The 22514-nt window shown below is 41.4% G+C and overlaps 1 protein-coding gene and 1 long non-coding RNA gene across 5 annotated transcripts in view; one reads left to right on the plus strand and one right to left on the minus strand.

Moving 5' to 3' along the window:
- Nucleotides 1-22514, minus strand: part of LOC110981100 (uncharacterized) — a 131745-nt gene that overhangs the window by 49486 nt on the left and 59745 nt on the right. For all 4 annotated transcript variants that reach the window (XM_087137298.1, XM_087137299.1, XM_022238344.2 and 1 more), the window contains one exon: nt 6783-6904. The gene's annotated coding sequence lies outside the window, so the exon portion shown is untranslated. The remainder of the gene's footprint in view (nt 1-6782; nt 6905-22514) is intronic.
- LOC147799069 (uncharacterized) lies at nt 1188-11454 on the plus strand. The gene is made up of 2 exons (XR_015425383.1): nt 1188-1270; nt 9193-11454. It is a non-coding gene; the product is annotated as an uncharacterized LOC147799069 (long non-coding RNA).

The raw sequence follows: 22514 nt of genomic DNA on the forward strand, positions 1-22514 counted from the left end.
AATAAGGTGGTGAAGTTATAATGTATTCTTGACCATACAGCATATTACAGAATAACTTTTTAAGAAGCAGCTAATTACCAACGGTGAGCAAAATAATTCGGTTTAAATACTAAAGTCGTCTGTGTGGTTCTTTCCTTATTGGTTGGTTGAAAAATGAGGCTTTTTTGGGGGGGATCCTCAAAGCACAATTAACAGCCACTGACACTGTATTCTGTGACCCCCCCCGAACATGATTGCGGTCACAACAGACATACCGGTATATCTTCAGGAAATAAATTGGAATCAGTCAACTAGCGACATGTACATGTACAACTGTGACTGCATTCAGACAGTGTCTTATCTGAAACAGTGGCTCGCCAGGGGAGGTCTGTTGAAAAATTAAAATGATCCAAGTGTTCGGACGCCAGTTAACATTCCAAGTTCAACTCAAAGGGGTTTATTTCGGTTTCTCAAGATCATGCAGAACTTCTGCTCATTTACACATAAGATCGTCCATGTGCGGCACATGAACATAACTGTACAAATACACTACTCGACATTCATCCTGTTTCTGGCTATCAAATTCATAGTTTTGTACAGCTGGAAATAATTAATGATACTTCATCTTTTGTTGAAAAACAATTCAATGAAATGTTGATTATCAATTCAAGTAATAACATGTCGAACATAATTCAAGTAATAAAACTTCACTGCCTCAGTGTTTTGCCATATGTTCCATTAAATTGTTTTCAGACTGAGAGAAATTCATTTGCATGATTGTGCTGTGACATGCGTTTTCATTTAAATTTTTCTGCGAATTTTCAATCACATTCCTTTTAACTTGTTGGTCCAATTCAATGAAATGTTGATTATCAATTCAAGTAATAACATGTCGAACATAATTCAAGTAATAAAACTTCACTGCCTCAGTGTTTTGCCATATGTTCCATTAAATTGTTTTCAGACTGAGAGAAATTCATTTGCATGATTGTGCTGTGACATGCGTTTTCATTTAAATTTTTCTGCGAATTTTCAATCACATTCCTTTTAGCTTGTTGGTCCACTGACCTCATTTGGCTCACAGACCGCCACTCTGTGAGAAGGAAATTTAAAAATTAGTCCAAAATCGATTCGTTTCTGAGATGCAGAGGGCTGAGTGGGGGGCATGTCCCTTTAAACCTCAGGCCAACTGTTTTTTTGCTGGTTTGCAAGGTTGAGTTCCTTTCCCTTTTCTGATGGTACCAATTTGCACAAATGCCCTGGTACCAAGGAGGCTTTGCCCATGCATGAGGTAGGTGTACACTGTGGATAAACCCGCTGTGGGTAAATATGAGTATGTCAGGCTAAAATGGGGAGCAAGCAGGGTGATTGCTCTATTGGAGGGTGGCATAGCAAGCACAAGAATGTTCAAACAGAATGAAAGACAAGAAAGAAGGCTTGGCTGGAGCTGGGCCAACACTGGATTAATTCCTTGCTCTTTGATTGAACCATGCATTACGTGCGTGTTTGTATATGTACATGTACACGTACATGTACATTTGTGCACAGCCACAACCCCGGGTGCACAGTTTGTTACGATGGGACTGTGACTGCCCAGAATGGGGAGGCAATGTTCACAGTGTTAGGATTTGCCGAACTTAAAATACTTTCTGTTTTTAGTTAACATACACCTGGATGACTGATTCATGTGCAACCTCACCACAAGTTTACACCATTTTTTTTTGACACCACGCAACAGGTGTACCCAACAACATGTATGCACACGTGTATAGATCCTACGTACATTGTATGCAAAGTTGAATAACATGTACATGTACACATAGCTGGATGGGGTGCATGTACAATACATGTATCAAATAAACACACAACTAGCGTATTGGCATGTACATGCACAGTATACATGACATTAATTAAAGCTCTGTGGTCACAGTGTATGTGCTATTGATTGGAAGATTGAGAGAACTAATGGACCATTTATCCTTCACCCACTGCACAAATAGATTGATCATACACGCACTTCCCCCGCTGACATCACCATTTATTTTTTAATTTTGAGCAAGCATTTTTTTTTCAGAATAGAAAAAAGTGCTACGTCGAGGGAGATGAGCAGTGTGTATGAATGAGTGTGTAATTTTGTAAACGCCTTCAATCGTGGACCTATAACAACAGGGGACAATAGGGTCCACGGTTGCTGAAGAGTCTACGGTTGGGAAAAAGTGTACAAAACATATGGGAGGTCTTCCGAAAAAGTTAAAGTGTGAACAAAAGAGGAACAATAGGGAGTCCACGATTGAAGGCGTGTATGTCCCCACAACTATGGTACGGGAGGATTTGGACTGTGTGGCTGTGTGAGCACTAAGCAGACGAAGGGTGGTTCCTGGGTAAAATGTCAACTTGTTGGCAATCCTATGGACAAATGGAGAGTGGCTCCCAACAACGCTGTGCTCTAGAAAATAAATCAACTCCTTCAAAAGGCTTTTTCTTCTTGGGGGATAAGGCTATGAGCCCCATTATAACATAGGCCAAACAGATTAATGTATGGCAATTCTCAATAGTATTTTGGATAGATGGTACGCATTTCCCGGATAGTTATTTGTGAAATGAAGGAACTGCTCAGATGGAAAGTGGGAGAACAAAGCATTGCTTGGAGTGATTCTAAGACTACACTGTAGGTAAATGACTGGGAAATCTTGAACACACACAAAAAAAACCAAAGAAATTCCAAACTATACGAGATTTTGTTCATAATTTTTCAATCTACAATAGCATAAATATACACGAGAATTAAAGAAACAAGAAGATTTGCTTATCAGAGGAAACAGTTGTTAGCCTGTGATATTGCGCAAATCAGATGGGTGTTTTGGAGGATGGCATCAGGCTAAAACCATGATACAGCCATTTTCAAGCTAGTCATGTACAGCAGTACCAGTAAGTTAGTATTAGTTGCAGGGCTCGACCTTAGCACTGGCCCCACGGTCATTGTCTAGTAAAAACAGCCACAGGCTAGTAAAATGCACCACTTAACTAGCCCGGCGGACTCGTAAAAAGTAGACAGCGGTATGCGGTGCCTGCAGCACACACGCTGCGCCGTCGAGCTGACTGTACACTGTGCATGTAGCGTATGGTATATGTACATGCATGTATGTAAGTTACCTATACGCCATGCTTGCGCTTCTGTATGGATGTATATCGTACGCACCGCACATGTACGTGTGAACAATGAATGCACTGCATTATGCATATGCATGACCAACGTTCAATGTACGGGTCATCACAGTCGGCTCCCTGACCCAATGCCAGCATATGTTTGCGTTATGGAATCAGATTCATACTGCTGGACTCCGAATGAGAGTAGATATGAATAGGTAGATATGAATGCGCCGCTATGATTGGTTGGATATTGGTTGCAGTGTGGATTGCGCACGTATACAAGACTAGCGAGGCACGCGTTTGCACTAAATTTATTCATAATCCTTTTAACTAGCCTGTGGGCTAGTTAAAAAAAAAACTTAGGCACGAGGCTTGAGTTGCACATATACACGTATCCACCTTGAGCAGAAGCACCCCTTTATCAATTGAAAAGAGCCATGTTGGTGAGAAGGGCTCATTTTTCGGTAGCAATGCGACCGTAACGTGTGCATTTCGTATTTGTTAGTGAACCAGGTTAAGTACAGTTCCCACCAAAGGAGCCTGCATTGCTCAGAGCCGTGTATAGAGAGAATTGCCACATGAGTGTCACCATTGATGGAAACAAACTGGCTGGTATAGGTGCCAGTGCACATGGACAGTTGGCACACAATACACGTAGCTGCATGCTCTGCTGTACTCATAACGAGAAGCCATTCTGTTTCCAAAATGTAAAGCCCGACACTCCTCTTCTCTCTGAACATAGCTCTAGCATTGCTAGGAAAATTGGGTCTTCTCTTGGTCCAGTTCAGGGCTCGTACAGTCATTTTCAACGAGCTCCAAAGGTGTGCCACGCAGCAACAGACAGATCCACTGGACTGACACAAAGCTAATCAGACAGATAAACCTCTGTGAAGGCCAACAGATGGACAAACAGGACCACCTCATACATTGTACATGCACATTCACACTTTCTGCACAAGCTCTTATCCCTGGCAGGTGAAACCCCCCCCCCAAAAGGATTCTCGACTGTAAGAGAGCAGTTAATGCCATTCCTACAAACTTCAAGAACTGCAAGAACGCATTGCTCAACTGTGCACACGTGCACCTGGCCTACATGTGCTGAGAAAAAAATCTGCTCAGTCAAAACTCCAGGACTGGACAATTAAGAACCTGTTGTAGCCAACAAGCATTTTGTGTGATTATTGGCTGATCAGCCCTGCACAGACACCAGCCCCAACTGGGTGTTAAACCGCACAATATGTGTACGGGGCTCCATTTACCATCATCCATATTATTTTTGCAGACAACAAATTAGTCCCACACGTATGTATGTGTGGTATTCGAGTAGGTATCCATCACTCATGTGAGTCCTGCCCTGTTGCTGTTTTGGGGAGGAAGGGTTGGAGATCAGGATGTCAACTTGTCACCAATAACTCCTTTAAAGGGAGACTTGAAGCAGTTACTCCATTGATTTCTGCCCCTCCAATTCTCTCCCCCTCCCCCCCATGCAGACTGGAATATGCCATCATGATGAACCACCCACCAGTACATCCGGTATCCGAACACATACACACTGAGTATTCAATGATGCAAGGGGGGGGGTCTTGCCCCATCGCTTCACCGTTTGAGCGTGTTCCATCTGTGCGCCGTAAAATAATTTTTCAATTTCGGTGAGGTTGACATGACAAAATGCAGCATGAGAAAAAGAAAAAAGCAAACAGGATGTCTGTTGTGGCCCCGATGGGTAAATGTTGACATAAAGGCTGGCATGGTTTTTCAAACACAGCAAGACTGTTAGCAGTGACAGAAACCGAAACAGAGAGTGCACAGGGGCAACTCCACAGGTTCGTGCCAGTTGCACTTAGAAATATTCTGAAAAAAAAAACAAACAAACTTGAAAGAAGTAAATGTGTTCCAAGGTTTAGAGAAAGAAAAATACCTGTCTTGCAACAATTCTTCAATCAACACAGATAACGGCTTTTGTTCGACTGGATTGATCGCTCAACGATTATTTTATAACACTGAATAGCATTTGCTCCACTCTTCGAAAGTTAAATATGAAAGTGAAACGGGGTAAACTTGAGTCAAGCTTGATAAAAATTCAAATTTGGATTTGCATAATACACCGGTGAATGCAAATTACAGCATTCAGCTACTGTAACTCATTAAATTGAAAGACACAGGGATTCACTGATGTCAGGTTACTGAACAAAGGTTGGTTTGTGTCATTGAGAACAAAAGACTGCTATAAAACAAAGGTTCAGAGTCTTGCTTCTTTTGCATTAAGGTCTTTTGGGATTGTTCACTACATGTACAATCATTCACACGGGGGTACCGGCTGAAATTCCTGGGTGAAAGTCTATGCTTTTGCTAAACTTGATGCTTTTGCTGAATATTACCAACTTGTTTTGGAATCCCATGGTAAGATCAATGCTTGTAAGGTCCAAAATGGGTCAACAGTTATTACGGACACTTGATTGGTGAGGATCGATAAACCAGAGGTGGAGAACAGCAATCTATGATGGAGCAATCTATGATGCATTTGGCCCAGAGACAAAAGTTTCTGACTATGGTACCACTGGGTCATTTCAAGCCGATGAAATCAGCCCATCATGGGCGAAGAGTCAAAGAATGAATCTCATATGCAAAGAAAGGAACGCAATATGTGTACATGTACATCCGCCCTGAGTTGAAGTGCGCCCTCACTGACAAGGAAGAGACAGGCCGGTGGGAAGTTTTTCAACTCGGTTCATCCACACACTCGGCAGACATGCGAAGACTATGCATTCCAACTCAAAGCACCGTGCACCAAATGTGCATAAATTTGCTTACCTACGTGATGAGTTTTCACCAAAATGACCATCGTTTTCTTGTTCCAGTTAGGAGCCAATAGACCTACTGTGTAATTTTTTATAAAAAGTCCCAGTGGTGTAACTAGGATTTTACTGGGGGGGGACCAGTATCTTATGGGGGGGCACCAGCTTTCAGTGGTGTTGCTTTTGGGGGCAAGTTTTCATCGGCATTGTTCAATATCCATTCATCCGTTGTTTTTAGTGGGGGAACCTGGGGGGGGGACTGGAAATTTGTGGGAGGGGGCACGTGTCCCCCAGGCTCCCCCGTGACTACACCACTGACATAAACGTAATAAAAAAAGGCCACATACATGCTGAACTTTCTAATATTGAATATCAAAGGCCTTACAAGAAGGGGATCATGTTTCCTACTGTTTCTGTAGAATGTCACTGACCCAGGAACAGGTAAAAAAAATTACATAATCCTACAATAAACAATAGCTTGAGAATAGAAACCGAACACCACAAAGATCAAAACTGAATCAGTGCTCACATAAAGATAAGCATTGTTGTACACCAGACCCTACCAGGAAATTTAGCCCTGTGACCTGTACCATATACACTGATGGTTCTGAAAGTAAAAATCTATGCATGAAACTTTCTCGGGACGCATTATATTTTATCATTTGATTCAAAACAAAATTGTAACATGATAGACCTCTGCAAGGGATACAATTGTGAAATGAAAGACAATGGAATAAACGCACATGTAGAGAAACATTCCAATCTGGCCGAGAGTGAAACCTGGGGGACAGGAACAAAGCAAGTGAGGATGAATCACGACAACATCGTGTTACACAGGGTACATATTAATGTACTTACCCAATCCGCAAGCGCAGTGAAGACAAATACAGGTTTTGCGTAGAGGCTACTGAGATTTAGGACGACACGGGCCGGCTGGCTCAAACAGCAAGTTTCAGAAAAACTGAAGTGTGAAGCATTTCCTGGAAAAGATAAAAGCCAATGCCACATATAAGAGCAGTTGTGGAGGCCATCACTTCAGAGAGGGAGATTATGCAGGAAACGTGAAAGATAGGGCAACAGCAGTTCACAACTAACCACCATGTTGAATACAATGCATAAAACCACAGGCCGTCTGTCAACACTGCCTAGGAGTTGCAATTAATCACTGACCACAAGAATGAACAACTGAAGAGCAGCATACCAAATCAGTCATCAGTTCACCATACTACCCCCCCTTGGATAGAGAATAATAAACCACATTAATCAGATTAAATACCTCTTTAAATTGACATGACTGTAACTGATACCACTCACACTCATTAGGGGGCATAATTGGCAGTTGGTGTACAGCCTAATGAACAGATGAAGTCACATTCCATTTACACTCTGATAATGGGGGAAAAAAACACAACATACCATACATGTAACAAAAAATATGTGTACTTCTGTAAACATATATTCCACCTTCAGGTAAACATTGACTCTTGGTCTAGAGGCCAACAAGCTTGCTCTACTATCAAGGTGTTTTCTTCCATCCCCAAAGAGTCAATTAATGGTATGACTGTATGTAATGTTATGCAAAACCGATCCCAAACTGAACCCGACTCAAAACCGACTTCAGACCGGGTCGATTTTTTCCAACATTTCAGTTGGATCAGGTTGGTTTTGGTTTTGTGTGGGTGGTTTGCGGGTCGGTTAAGCTTTATATTAAAAAAAAAACGAAACTAACCAAAAATAATCGAAAAACTGAACCGGGAAATTCAAGTGACGATTTTACTTTTAAGAGCTTCAGATCACATAGCCAAATTTATATGTTTGTAGATGCAGCACATCAAAATAAAAAAGCAAACATGAACTGTACTGCATGTACTATTCTGACTACACTGGAAACGTGGTCGCGCACAGCCGCACGCACAATTCAAACCAGTTCAGCCAACTACGCATTTTCACAAGACTGGACGATTCTTTCAGAAAAAACACGGCAGGGAATGTAGTAACCAAATGTAGTAACCAATTCTGCATACTGTGTACATATTTTGTTTCGTGCAATTGGAGAGAAGATTACAAATCTTGTTCAAACAAAAGTTTGAATGCACAAACATCTGAAAATACTTAGCTGTTCAAACTTTTTGAAAAGGTTATTTCAGAAAACAGCCATCTCTTTATATTTCCTGGTACCCGGGATGCTTGCATGCATACGATGAAAAATCGTGAAATGTGCAAATAGGCAGTTGCAATACCAAACAATGTGCATGGTTTGCAGACTTGCAGGACCTTTATAGCACAGGTCACCTCGTCAGGACACAGGACAATACAACTGCCGGTACATCTGACAAGTATATTCATACATATATTTATATAATACTGGCATAAGTTCAGGCACAAAATGGATACAATTTGTATGGAAGAAAGGATGATTACTGACTAGCCCTAACTAGATGTTCGGATTTTTAGGATTCGGTTATATTTTTGTCAGTTCGGGTCAGTTTTTCCGTGATTTCTTGTCGGGTTGGGTCGGGTCAGTTTAGAGAGTTCAGATCGGTTTCAGTTTATGGTTTTAATGTTTGGATCGGTTTGGCCTGGTCAAACCAATCCGATGCACATCATTAACTGAATGTGAAACTGTGATTTCATATCTGCCAAAAAGATGTGCGCGCTGATAAAATATACATGTTCATCAAGCTCAGGTCAAAATGCCAATCAACGTGCACAGCAATGACTGACAAAGCTCCCTCATCTGGCCTTAGTTCGATAGTTTTGTCTTTCATTCTTCCTAAACAAACCCATCCTGCAAAACAAGGGGTTGCTCCTTTAATGGCACAATAAGAAAAAAAGGGATTCAATCTGTGCTGTGTGCCCAGTGTGTTTTGTATTGAGCAAGATAAATGGTACATGAACTGCCTTAATTGCTCAGTGATGGCCAACCAGGAATTTGGTTCTGATTGATTGATTGATACTGCAAGCATGAGTAACCGCCACCACGCGCGCAGCCACTTTTGAGTTCAACCCTGGGCTTGCTGTTGAAATCTGAAGTATCTGTAAGAGACACATATGGTCTGCAGGCCCAGGCTCTCGTGTAACAAAAGACTCCCAGATCACGATTGCAAACATCCGTTCAATCAAGTGCACGGTGACAAAAGCTGGTTTGATGAACTCTTCCTCAGTGATGGGAGGGTGAGGAATCACCCAACATGTCTCCTCATTGTGACCAGTCTGTTTCGAGAGATGCATATGTGCCCAAGGACTCTTTTTTTTTTTTAAATTGTAGATGATTGCGAAAATGACCACCATGCGGGCTATCAAAATGCAACGGAGGTATGCAGTTACAATGACTAAAGGACCCAACTCAATCAGAAAATCGGCCAGGTCTGCAAGAGGGGATCGTTCTCCCGAGCTCAAGATGTTCAATGCATCTGGGTCATCTCCTCCATCCTCCGGCTCCCGCAGCCAACTGTAATGGCTCCGATGACACATCAGTCCCACGCACATACATGTACCTCACAGTCGACGACGACGCCTTTGAAACTTCAATTTCATTCCCTTCCCCCAGTGTTAACATTCGATCCTAGTCGTGGTTCCATCTGCCGCGCCTCACAAACTGGAGTTCAATCTGCTTTCTCTGAGTGCACCTTACGGAGCATGAACAGACCACAGGGCAAGATCCAAGCCTTCCAATACACATACCCTGTGTGTGCTTGTGCTGCGGCAATCTCCTGGACTGTAATAAACTGCGTGCTCCAAATACCCTCGTTTAATTCCCAGCGCTGGCCAGTGCAAGTGCTGGGACATACAACTCACAGCAGTCTTCCCGAAGGCTTTAGTAAAACTGTCAGGGTAATTGGAAATCACAGGTTGGCACTGAATGGATTGACAATGGATTTGCTGTGAACACCAAAACCACATGCATGAATAGCCTTGTTTGGCCAATCTAACCATCCCGACTGGTGAAATTATATAGTGTATCCCCCTCTGTATCCCCCTCTCAGCTCTTTCAAAACTGTTCTCCAAAATTTTATACCAGGTGTTTCTTTACACCATAATACCACAGTAAATGGGACCAAAGAATTGCCCAAAAATTGCAAGCTTGCTCAAGTGGGATTCAAACCCACATCCCAGATGCAATGCTAAAATGAAAATCATTGTTCTCAGAATGACGCTTCATGAATGCCTTTCTCACTACATGTAAGTTACTTAAGCAACTTACTTTCTAATACAGGTACCTGAAAACGTGAGTGTATTGGGCATAATGACTGCTCGGATGACTGACTTTCACATGTCCCAACTGGATTACAAGTTGCCTGCTCCTGGTCCCCCTTCAAACAACTTCCACTGGGCTTCATAATGTCTTCATATGGTAACTGTCAACGTTTCATCCACGTTTAATATCTTCAAGAGCAATCTTGCTCTTGAAGACATTAAACGTGGATGAAATGTCAGCTTACACACACATTTCAAAGCTTTATTTTTACTTGAGCTGTCAATGCACTGTTGTAAGTACATGTACATGCTTTCAAAGCCACAAGTCACGTCAATTTCTGAGGCAATCTAACTTGATCTGAAAGGACAGAGTGTGGGGGGGAAATGACGAATGGTTGTTGTTCACATCAGGAATAACTACACATCACAGGTTCCTTGACTTCACGTTTCAATTTTTCTTTGCCTTGCTGGGACAGGAAAAGACAGAATGTGGGGCCCTGCAAGCCAGCTGTAGAGAAATTACAAACAGGTGTGTGGATGACTCCAAAGTGAGATATTAATCTGCATGTGTGTTTTTAAAGTATCCCTACTGTATGGGTGTTTCTTTATTTGTTCTATCATTGTATTTCACTTCACCAAGAAGATAAGCAAACCCCCACAGGCGTGTTTCCAATTACATGTACTTTACCCAACTAGACACATATCTTTTTTATTTTAACACATTAATCATTAAAAGTCATGAAGCTGACCCAGCACTTGATCTTTGTGATTCTTTTACAGTTTTTAAATTCATTTCTAGAAAGATGGCTTGAAATAACTGACTTGTTCTTGTGTGTTGTGTACAAACACTTTCACAATCTTCTCAATGTCACCGATACTAATCCATTTAGCTTTACATGTACCTACCAGACGGACATGGCTTGCTAACGAGCACATCTTACATGTCCCATGGAGTCGTGTTGAGGTCATAAAGCGTGGCTTTGTCTCCAGAATCTCCTCGACCTACAACCGACTCCACGGGAGGTGTGATGTGTTCGGTTTTGCAAGCCTGGGAAGTTTTCGTAAGCAGCTCTACCACGCAGTTTCATCTACTGTAATGAATCCAATTTTATGTGAAATATATTATGAATGTGCATCTTTTGCGCTTTCTATGCAATTTAATTGTATTATTTAATTGTAATGTCTTTTTTTTTATTTTGGAATTTTTGGTGTTAATTATTTATTTGTTAATTAAATGTCTTATATTAATTAATTTTCATATACCATCCTGTAATTTGCGATTTGGTCGCTGTTGGATGTGGTTGAAATAAATAAATAAACCATCTGTTTTCAACATGGGGCATTCTGCCAGTCCTCAACCACTCAATCTGTGAACATTTCATAAGAATCTTTCAGAAGAGACAAAGTGGCTCCAAATTCCTGGTTCTTTGTTTTTAAAATCAACTGGTCTATGTGAGGCCTAGAACCTCGTGTAACCATTACTTTAAAACCAAATCTACTGAAATCAGACAAATCACGATGATCTCCACAGGGCAAAGTTAATCTAAACCACATGTCATTTTTAAGAGGAGACAAACTTGTCTTCCACAGGTCTAGCATTTGCAATAAAGGTCAAAACCACCTTGTTTTATTTTTTATTGTTTGCGAATGCTTTATTTATGTATGCATAATTTGTAATTTTTAGTAATTTAAGTATTTAATTGTAATTAGTCTTTTTAATACTTTTGTTAATTGATACCATTCCTGTAAGTGGCAGTTCTTCTGCTGTTGGATGTGGTGAATAAATAAATAAATAAATAAAAACTTGTATTACCGTTTTCACGAAGAGACAAAGTTGACTCCAGAAATGCACACAGATGTAACATTTTGCACCTGGCACATGCTATTGCAAAAGCATGTACTGTGCATGCCGTTTTCATAAGAGACAAAATTCACACAAATTTTAGCATTTTCATGAACAGACAAAAGTATTGTTTACAAAATCAACAAATCTAATTGATTTCTATAAATATTATTTTGTATTTTGTATCATTGAACAACCCTTCTTTCTTGAATGTATATACTAGAGACAGTTACAAAAGACACCAGCTTCAGATGCGATTTTCTCAAAACCTAGAGTAGTTTTTACACTGCAGCGAGACTTTTGTCTCTTTCTGAAAGTGGTGAGGATATGCAGGTCTCTCTCCAACAGCGTCTCTTCCTACAGACTGCTACGTGCTTTTCAGCATTTTTTACTTTGATTTTTGTGACACACATCTGCTGAACTATATTTAAAAGCTATTTCAATCAACATGCGCTCAGGTATAGAACATTTGTACACTGTGCAAACACACACCCATGTTGACGTTGTATACACAGTTTGTACGGTTTTCCTGCAAAGATGGCATCCAATGAGAAGGATCTGCATGTACATACTGTGCTAATAACCACACACATTGTATGGAGGGCAACATTGTAGGCTAAAAATATAAACCAAAAAGGTTATAATCATGTACGCATTCGGTACCGTGATATGTTCCATGAAATAAAAACACAACTGCTTTTTGCCTGGCCTTAAAAGAACATACAAAAAATGCATTAAAATGGGAAGATGAAAAAATGACAAAGTAAGACGAGAACATAATTTTCCTATCACTGAATGATTCAGTTTTCCAATCAATACAGTTTTTCTTTTAACAATGAATAATACAAACATACCTTTTTTTTTTTAAATAACAAAGACCAAGGACTCCTATCAAAGAATGAGTGGTTAAAAAATAAGCAGGGTGAACTACGACCATCCACCCCTATCATGGTCTGTTTCACAGCTTGACATTCACCAAATGCTATAAATACTTTGAATCAGACTGGGCCGACTGGCACTTTTCTTGAGCTGCAAGGTACTTGTACATGTACATGTAGCCTGGAGTGAATATCCACCTGCCAAGTGGCCTTAGCAAGGGTTTACTTTTTACGGTTCTCATGGACAAAACTATTGCTGGATAGTCAACTTCACAGTGCTAGCGGAATTCCGATTGCTATTAGAAACTTTAAGTCTAACATTCAGCTTTTGTCACCGAGCCATTCTCTGTAAAGTGTTGCAAGCCACACTGCTGTGCAATGCTCTCAAAAACCAAACAATGAATCACATTGGAGGCATCCCTTTGCTGCAGTTTTCCCCCAGTTTTATCGACAAAAAGGTGTGCTTCATTTTCCGACAGACATTTTTCTGGTGACTAGCAAAGACTGCTTTGATGTATGGGCAGTTCCAAGCAAAAAGTGCAAATAAGTCACACTGTTATACTGAACTCATTATTCGTAATTATATACACGTTACAAAAACTGAAAGTAGAAATGAGAGGTAATGGTAAGTACTACCACAACCTCTTAACCTTAACAGTCCTCAGTCCTCCAACAGGTGAAGGATTGAGGACTGTTAGGGTCCTCAGTCCTCCAACAGGTGAAGGATTGAGGACTGTTAGGGTTAATGATGTAACAGTACGACCGAGGTTCACTTTTGCATAGAACTGCCTGTAACTGAACTGAATTTTTGGGGGGGGTGGAAAATGTGGGGCAGGTTTTTTTTTGGTTTTTTTTTTAGAGAGGGGAATTTGGAGTAGGCCATAGACTCTTGTAGCCCTCCCTCTTGATTTACCAGTGAATTGACAACCTACTACCCATCAGTTTTAGTCGGTGCCGCATTCCCTGGGACTCATCAATGCCCTACTGTTAATAGTAATGAGCAAAACTAGACTGAGTACCAGTCACAGTGCCTAACAGTCTGGTTGGTACCCAGACTCTGCACGTCTTGATCTGTGTGTAATGGCTGTGTCCAAATTACTTGGCTATACATGTATATGGCTTGAAATCACAGACAAGTGGTTGTGGCTATCCAGCCACTTACCATAACACCATGTGAAATTTCACGCCACAGCCAACTGAGCCAATTAATTGGATGTGGCCATCACAAATTTTGGTTTTCCCAACTACCTTACCGGTACCCTAGGAAATTGACTCCTGAAATGTAACAAAACATCTTAATCCTTTTGATGTGCTCGGGATTATGTATGTGCTAAAATTAAACACAGATGTACTTCCATGAGCTTGAATGCCGGAGAAACCAAAACCAAATAAGGGAGGAGGATTTCATGGATTTACCGATCAGGAAATCCTTGCATGGACTTCTGTGGGTGATGTTATTCATCACGTTAAAACCTTATTTCCTGGACTGTTTATCAAAACTTAAAACTTAACACCACTGGAAACAGATAAATGCACTGAGATTTAAACATTTGCACTTGATCAAGCTCAGTGGATGTGTCATGCAAATGATAATCCTGCAAACGTGTCCACTCTTTCAAATGAATTTCTGGTTCCTGGAAGGGAATGCTGAAAGGAAAGAAACATTGGGAATAAGCTCTTCATTCTTTGTATATTCTATTGATTGATAATACGGGCGATTCACAATAGTGTGCCTCCAAGAGTTTGCAACGCGTTGGCAAATCACAATGCGCGAAATCTGTCGACCCAATGTGTGTTGGAAAGGGTCGACGGATTTCACGTGTTGTGATTGGCCAACTTGTTGCAAACGCTTGGAGACGCACTGTTGTGAATTGCCCGTATTCAGGCTAGAAACTGGGGGGAAGGGAGAAATAAAAGAAAGTAAAAATGAATCATCAACTGAATGCCTGAATACGGAGTAAGTACATGTACATGTATATTGTACTTAATGTAACATTAAGAGAAATTGAAATTTCTTGACATTAGGAATAACAGAATAAAATCACTTCTAATTCGCCCCGAGCTGAAGTGCACCCCCAGTCAGCGAAAGAAAGGCAGGTGGTTACAAGCGGGTTCTTGCACGCGATCTGCGTGTGCGCAAAGACCATACACGCTGGAATAAATTAGTTACGCGTACTCAGCGTGCTTCGTGTCAAACACGTATATACTTGCGCACCTCATGGCACGCCTATGCAGTGAATACCAAATAACATGCCCTCTTTTGTTCCGCTCGGAGCGGATTGCATGCTCCTAATTTTTACCATATACTGAATGACCTTATTTCCACCAAAAAAGAGTTCACCAATGAATATGTCTGACACTCACACAATGGAAGGGTAGCTATGCACTTCATTTATCAGTATTGCATTAAGAAAAGAATGAGTGTGTAAAAACTGAAATCGGCAGAATTACATGTAGCCCTGTTAACAGGGTTGATGACGGGAATTGATGGATGGGGAGGAAATGGAAGTACACTGGGGCTCTGTCTGTTTCACAGGGATCCAAATCTCGTATCAGTTCCTGTACCTATCTGTCACCAGAACCTGCCTTACTGATGGTGTGAACCAGCACTGGGACCACTGGTAGAGAGACACATCCGTGTGAAACAGGTCCTGAGTGGGGAGGGTCTATTCCTTGCTGGTTGACAACAGATGACACAAAATGGGCAACGGGAATGAAGAGATTCTGACATCGGGTGGCAGGTCACCCTGCTGTATTAAACCTCACCACAATCAGTCATGATGATGGCAACATCGATTTCAATACATACTGACATACGGCAGGACAACAGCAATTAATAACATGCGTTTTCATGCATGGCACTGGTATGTTATCTGCACGATTTGTATCCCTACTTAAAAGAGGATGAAGAAAAATAATAAGAGATAGAAGGAAAGAGATTCGAGTGTTGGGGCAAATGGCCGAGAAGCAATGAAAATAAACAGCCGGCCCCGAGAATTATTCATGCACTTTAATCCATCGATACTCTCGGTTCCCTACGTATTTACAGTGAAAGCAAATTCCAACTTGGCCTTTCCTCGAGATTACGGGCCTTGATTCATGGGAAACGCTGGAACCTGGGGCAAAAGAGAAGATAAATGTCACTAAACCGGCTCTTTATATGCCAGGTGACAGACGGCAGAGAAGAGAAGGAAAAAAAACCTTCAATTGGAGGGAGCCCACTGACTCACTCCATCTGGGAGACTGGAGATAAACCTGTTACCTTTCTTCCCCTCTCTGTGTCTTTTTATTTTTCCAAGGGCTGCTGTTTCAGAATCGGGGAAGGCTGAGCCCCGACTCATGGCAGGTTTATTCCGTGCAATAAAAATAATTACGGAGTGGCAGTCGAGACATGACTATTATTTGATTTGTGCCTTATTGGGCGCGGTGAACAAGTACATGTACATGCTTCAGCGACGACGGCCGGGTGGCGAGCATTTACACCCGAGTTTGACTTTTGACCTGTGACCAAGAGAACCAACTGGTGATTACAATCATAAAAGGCCCCTGAATCAAACCATTACCAACACTGTTGAGGCCATAATATAGAGTTTTCATTTCACTGCTGGGTATACATTTACATGTAGCTATAATAAGATAATAATAGCAATCATAATGATTAAAAAAACAGTTTCTGTTTATTATCAGCTAAGCAGTCATTGCCAAACTTGATGTGAAAAAATAATTAAGAAGTACCCGGAAGTGGTGAAATGTGAATGTGCATGTCCATGTATAATGTCTTTGTGTCTATTGTCAATTTATGAACATGAGTTTGGTTTTTTTACTCTGGTACAAAAGCAAAGTGCTCTGGCTCAATTTTTTATTCAGTTAGATTTCAAGAATTCAATCATTACTTTTTTACTCAATTTACTTATTGTCCTCTTCAATTGGCAGTGAAATTATTTTCACAGGAAAGACTACATAAACAGGAACTTCATATACAGCACGTAAGAATTGTTACTACGGCATTTCTTCTCGTCCGTAAGACCACATATACATTTTGATTGCCTCTCTTATTGGGACTTGGGGGAAAACGGTAGTTGGAGGACATTATGCAGTAAAACGGGAGAGACCTGCACTATGCAATTAATTGTAGCTCACTGAATTCGTGCAGGGATGCCACACATGCAGATGAATAATATGCATACATACAGCCCAGTGCAGTAAGCCTGCACGAGACATCCAATACATCACCCCCCCCTCTAGCAGGGGGCACAACAAAGACAGTGAAGACGTTCAGAAATAATTATGCAATGCATGGTGGACTCTTTCTCAGGGGGCCAACAGCAGGGGGGGGGCCTGTATATAATGCAGAAACCTGGACAAAAAACTGCTGGCGGTGTACGGTGTCTCCGGGGGAGGGGGGGAGGAGGGAGTGTCCTGAGACAAGATGAGGCAGACAGAGAGATCTGGAAAACGGCCTCATTGCACCGTGCAGGAAGAGCCTAGCTTCAATCAATGGCATATTGACTGCAGCCCTTGACACAAGCGCTCAATAGTAACGGGGCAGCCAAATGACTAATGAAATAAAACAGAGGGTGGTGGGGGGGGGGTTGAGAATATTAGGCAAGAATCTTGCACTGCACATTTGAACATTGGGAAGATACATGTATGCCTACATCAAATCATCTACATGAACCTCTACACTCAAAAACTCAAGTCCCAGGAAAGCCGATCAGCTTCCTTTGCATGTGGTACATGTAGGCCCTACAGGAAAACCAAACATTGCAACTATGGTGGCCAGCAGTTTTCAATGAGAAATGCCCTGCAAAATTTTCAGCCACTGGTGAGCTCTGAGCTCCTTAACAACTGACTGATACGGCATGGTTCTCACAGAAAAAAAACAAAACTAATTGCCATGCAGCCTGATGTGTGCACTTTTCTTGGGGGAAAATCCGACCCTTTTGAAAGCTTGCATGTTTCAAGTTTTAATAACTGTTAATATATACCATAAAAAGATCTCCAATCCCTTGCTTATCATACAGTACTCAATCCAGCAAGCATAATTATAACAAATACGTAAATGATGTATTTTGGGCATATGAATGCCGACCAAAAGGTACCTTTCCTAACAATGCACAATTTGACAATTGTTTCCTTTTTTCTTCAGTTCATTCCCATTGTAAAGTATGCCAGGCCGGTCTGTAATGGATCTCAGACGTTATTTTCCTTAATTAAAACATAACTCCTCCATGGGTACGACCCTACCAAAAAAAGGGGGAACCCTATGGAAAGTAAACAAGGGACTTGACTGAAAAAAAAAAATTAGAAAACGAAACCAAATTAAAAAAAAATAATGATCGCTGTGGAGCTCGCTGTGCTCGGGTCCACACGCTTGCTGGGCAGGGTTCATATTAACAAGCTACATAATGTACCATAGTGCCTCAACTGCCAGCCATGTGGAATCCGAAACCTTATGCACACGTACATGTACATTGGCAATGCTTCCTGAGTAATGCGGTAAAAACAGTATTCGGAAGCTGGGTTATGGCTACCATAACATCAGGCCTATGGGTAAAATAAACCACCAGCCACAACTGCTGTCAAAGCCCATGCCCCAGTTGCCCACTGAAAGTGCGTCCAATCCTGGACATTGGGGGTACATGGACACAGCAAAATGAGTCTAGACTTGGTCGTTCAAATTTTTAGCTACTATGATAAACACAATTAATCCATCCTGTTCTATATAAGATAACACCAACTGATATTTTTTGTCTGGGTAATCAAGCAGATAAGAACACTTTGTTAATCCATTCAATGTGCTGTTAATGGTCTCTTTCTATAAATAGCCCCCTTGAAATAGATAAGTTCCCATTTTTATAGCACACCCCTAAATTTAGATCATGGCCACTCCATGCAAAATTAGGCTTGGCTACCAGCATCTATTCCAATGGTGCGAGGAATCACTTCGCAAAAAAACTGGACCACCCTTTAGCCTTTCAGCCTATTTTCTTATTTTCCCGTTGGCAAAGATAACAGCCTTCCAGTTGCCAGGCAATGATTAATTGGCCTGTGGTCCTCACACTAGCACGTAATTCCCCTCCCCCCCTTTCAGATAAGCCCTTAACTTTGAAACCTATTGAACTGCAAATCAAAAAGTTTCGACACCACTTCAGTTTATCGATTCCCCGCACTGCTTCATTTCTTCTCACCCAAAAACTGCCCCTGGAATTTTACGAAATGTCGTCCTTTTTTTCATCCATTTCTCTGCAGCACAGTGCATACAGCGTATGACTGCTCACCAAAAACTGAAGCACTTTCAACAAGACTGACAGTCCTTTCAGCCAGTATCGCCATCACTTAGAGCACATACAATTTTCCCTCTGGTTACATTACAAATGATTAAAACCTTATTTCTTCAAATATTAAAGACACAAGTGTACTTTCCGAAATTAAGTCTACCAACGGGACTCAAACTCACCAGCAAACATTCCTCATTGCATATCAAATTTAAATTCAAAGCTTGAGATTCTGCAACTAAGGAACTACTTGCACTCCTGAAGTGTGGTTGGGCCCTCCCCTTCTTCCCATCGAGGGAAACCACAGAGAATTCAAAGGATATCACAAGCAAGACGAAAGACGCATGCGTGTTTAATCAAGTGAAACACACCACAATGTTGCCAAAATCTGGGGGAAAAAATACTAATAATGCTCAATAGACCTCCAGATTATTAGCCGTCGCGCCCTTGACAGCTACTAGACTGAAAAGGTTTGACCTGATTATTGCACTGCATGCAGTGGACCCTGAAGGTGATAATGCTTTCTACATGTGCGGCTCATCCGAGAGGCTGTCTTCAAATGGAACTGATTATCTGCACTAAGGGGTACCTTAAAAAAAAAGGGAATTAAAAATTTGGGATGGTGTTACCTAACATGGTGTGGAATGATCTCAAATTCTGGAGAAAACTTACCAATGTTTGCGGACAATTTGTCTAATTTGAAATTTGGGACAAATACTGGCCATGACATCGGGTGAATAAAAGCTGCTCAAAACTTCAGATTGCTAATACTTTGGAAAACTTAAACTTACATGTACAATGTCAGATACTAAAAATAAAGAAAACAACATGTTGTCTGACCCTACACATGAATGACACAAACAAATACATGTAGATTGCTAGTTCACCAACTGGCAAAGCACTGTTATGGAAGTTGCCAAAATAAAATTCAAGTTACTGTCTTATTAAAAATTTAAATCAAACAAAAAGAGCAGAGTGAGACTGCCTTTATCATTCTAAACACCCCATCCAGTGTTCAGCTTTAGTCCAGGATCAGTGCTTAAATCAACTCTTTCCCCGTCACTAAAACCCTCTTTAGATGTTCTAATTGTAAATTACGATGTCAGAATGCAGAATCCTCCCCAGATTGCTCTTCGTAAATCAGCGCTCCCAAAATACTTGCATGTACATGTACATGAAGTTGGGATTTTTTCTTTTTAAACCCCATCTTCCCTTCCCCCCCCCGCTCACTCTCCGTCCCGCTGTTGCAAGTATTAGCCAGGAGCCAATGCATTATGCCAGGCACACAGGAAACTCTAGATGCTAGGCCTGGGCTTCAATTTCCCTCCAAAAAGCTTCTCATGGAAATGACTCTGTGTATGCATTATTGAAAGGATGTGTCCTTTTGCTCTCCGTTCTCTACCTCCCCAACCTAGTGCGACCATCCCAAACAGTGTATGCAAATAGCACCAGACCTATCAACAAACACAAAAGACTGGGTCGCCGAGAGCGAAATTCTTCACTCCTTACGTTGTTCACTGCCTGCTGAAAAGCAGTACTGTTGCCATTTAAAAGCTGCTTAGGCCTGAATAGTGCACCATGGCCTGGTGCAGTCTGAGGGTATTTATTACTAGTGTCCAAGGGCCGTGGCCAGATTACACAAAGCATCTGTCCAAACACGTACAGAGCACATCTGCATGATTAACTTGATTCAGCAATAACATCAAAATAAACTCAGCAAAACTCGCAGCAAATTGACTTTTAATATATCCACTGCAGCATATTTCATGAGGGATTAATTTTCCCTCTGCTGCTGATCCTTACAGTTCACCAAAAGTCACTTATATAACAAGTTATACTGTGGAGTATAAATCTCACGGGTTCTCTTGTGAAAGTTACAAGCGTACCGAGTAATCCGCCCCGAGCTGAAGTGCACCCCCAATCGGCGAAAGAAAGACAGGTGGTTACAAGTGGGTTCTTGCACAAGTTCTGCGTGTACGCAGACCATGCAAGCCGGAATAAATTAATTACGCATATAACTGCGTGCCTCATGGTGAACCTATGCAGTGAGTACCAAAAAAAACCCGCCCTCTTTTGTTCCACTTGGAGCAGATAACAGAAAGCTGCTTCTTATCTCTCCAATCATGAATTCTGTCTGTCTTGTGTAGATTTCAGCAATTGTAAGCATATTGCTAAATTTATTCAGTCACCTCTCGATAAGAATTCTAACAAACTAACTTCTTACTCTCCGCAAAGCCAGATTATTGACTTTTAGGGCTGTCTTCAGGGGAAAAAATACATGAATCATCCTTGATTGTCGAACTACCGGCACTGGAGGCTTATGATTTTTTTTTTCCCCTTTGAAAAAAAATTTATGCATGAGGTACAGACAACAAGTGAAGATCAGGGGACTACTCCGTTGCTCCACTGATAAAAACTCCAGCAAAATTGCAGCTCAATCTTTGCAAAGCTAAGATTATTGGCTTCAGGGTAGCCTTTTGGGAAAGAAATATATGAATCCTCATTGACTATCTAACCAGAGATTGTTAGAAAGCTTTGAAGTAACATTGAGAAACATTTATGCACAAGGCGCAGACAAAAAGCCAAGATCAGGCCATTCCAGTATTCTGCGTTGCTGTCGTCCTCACTAGAAATTCAGAAAGCCCCAAGTGCGAATCCCAGAGTGCCGCATGATTGCAAGAACAGCATTGCCGGCGACAGCGGTAGAGACATCCCCCAAGATGCCACTCCAACCGACTGGCCCAGGGGTTGAATAGCATGTGAGCGAGCGAGGGAGCGAGAGAACAAGCAGGTCCACTCACTGGTCCGATTGCAACTCTTGCTCCGCGACTCATCCAGGGTGGGGGGGGGATGCATAAGCGAACAATGCCATGGTTTGCACGTGCACACAGGATTGCTTTCCAATTTTGTTCAAGTTGCAATCTCCACTGTCTGTTATTCAATGTAAATATCAGTTTTTTCCCTCACACAGAAAGCCTCTCTGGGGATGCTTCCAAAGAAATTTGCATCAACCTGGAGCGTGCGTACGTACACACACAGAGAGATGAGAATACCAATGACAACCAATACCTACACTGTGTACATGTATGAGGGGGCAATGCGACCCTTGAATAACATAATCCAACTCCAACACTGCTTGGGAACATTTGGCGTAGACCCTGTAGTATTTTTCTTCACATTCCAAATAATAAATGGCTAATAAGAGAAAAGAAAAAAAAATGCAAAACAAACAACAACACACCCCCACAAACAAAAGCAGCCAGAGTCAAGACTGAAGTAAATAAAGCCTCAATCTGATTGGAAAGTGCATTTTGTATACATGTATGTATACATGTACCAGTACATCGAAAATATCAGGTTACATGTATACTGTGACAGTAAAGCTGCCTCATAT

Source organism: Acanthaster planci, linkage group LG05, assembly GCF_054643075.1.
Source record: "Acanthaster planci isolate LZ-2023a linkage group LG05, COTS_SCS, whole genome shotgun sequence".
NCBI classification, from domain to species: domain Eukaryota; kingdom Metazoa; phylum Echinodermata; class Asteroidea; order Valvatida; family Acanthasteridae; genus Acanthaster; species Acanthaster planci.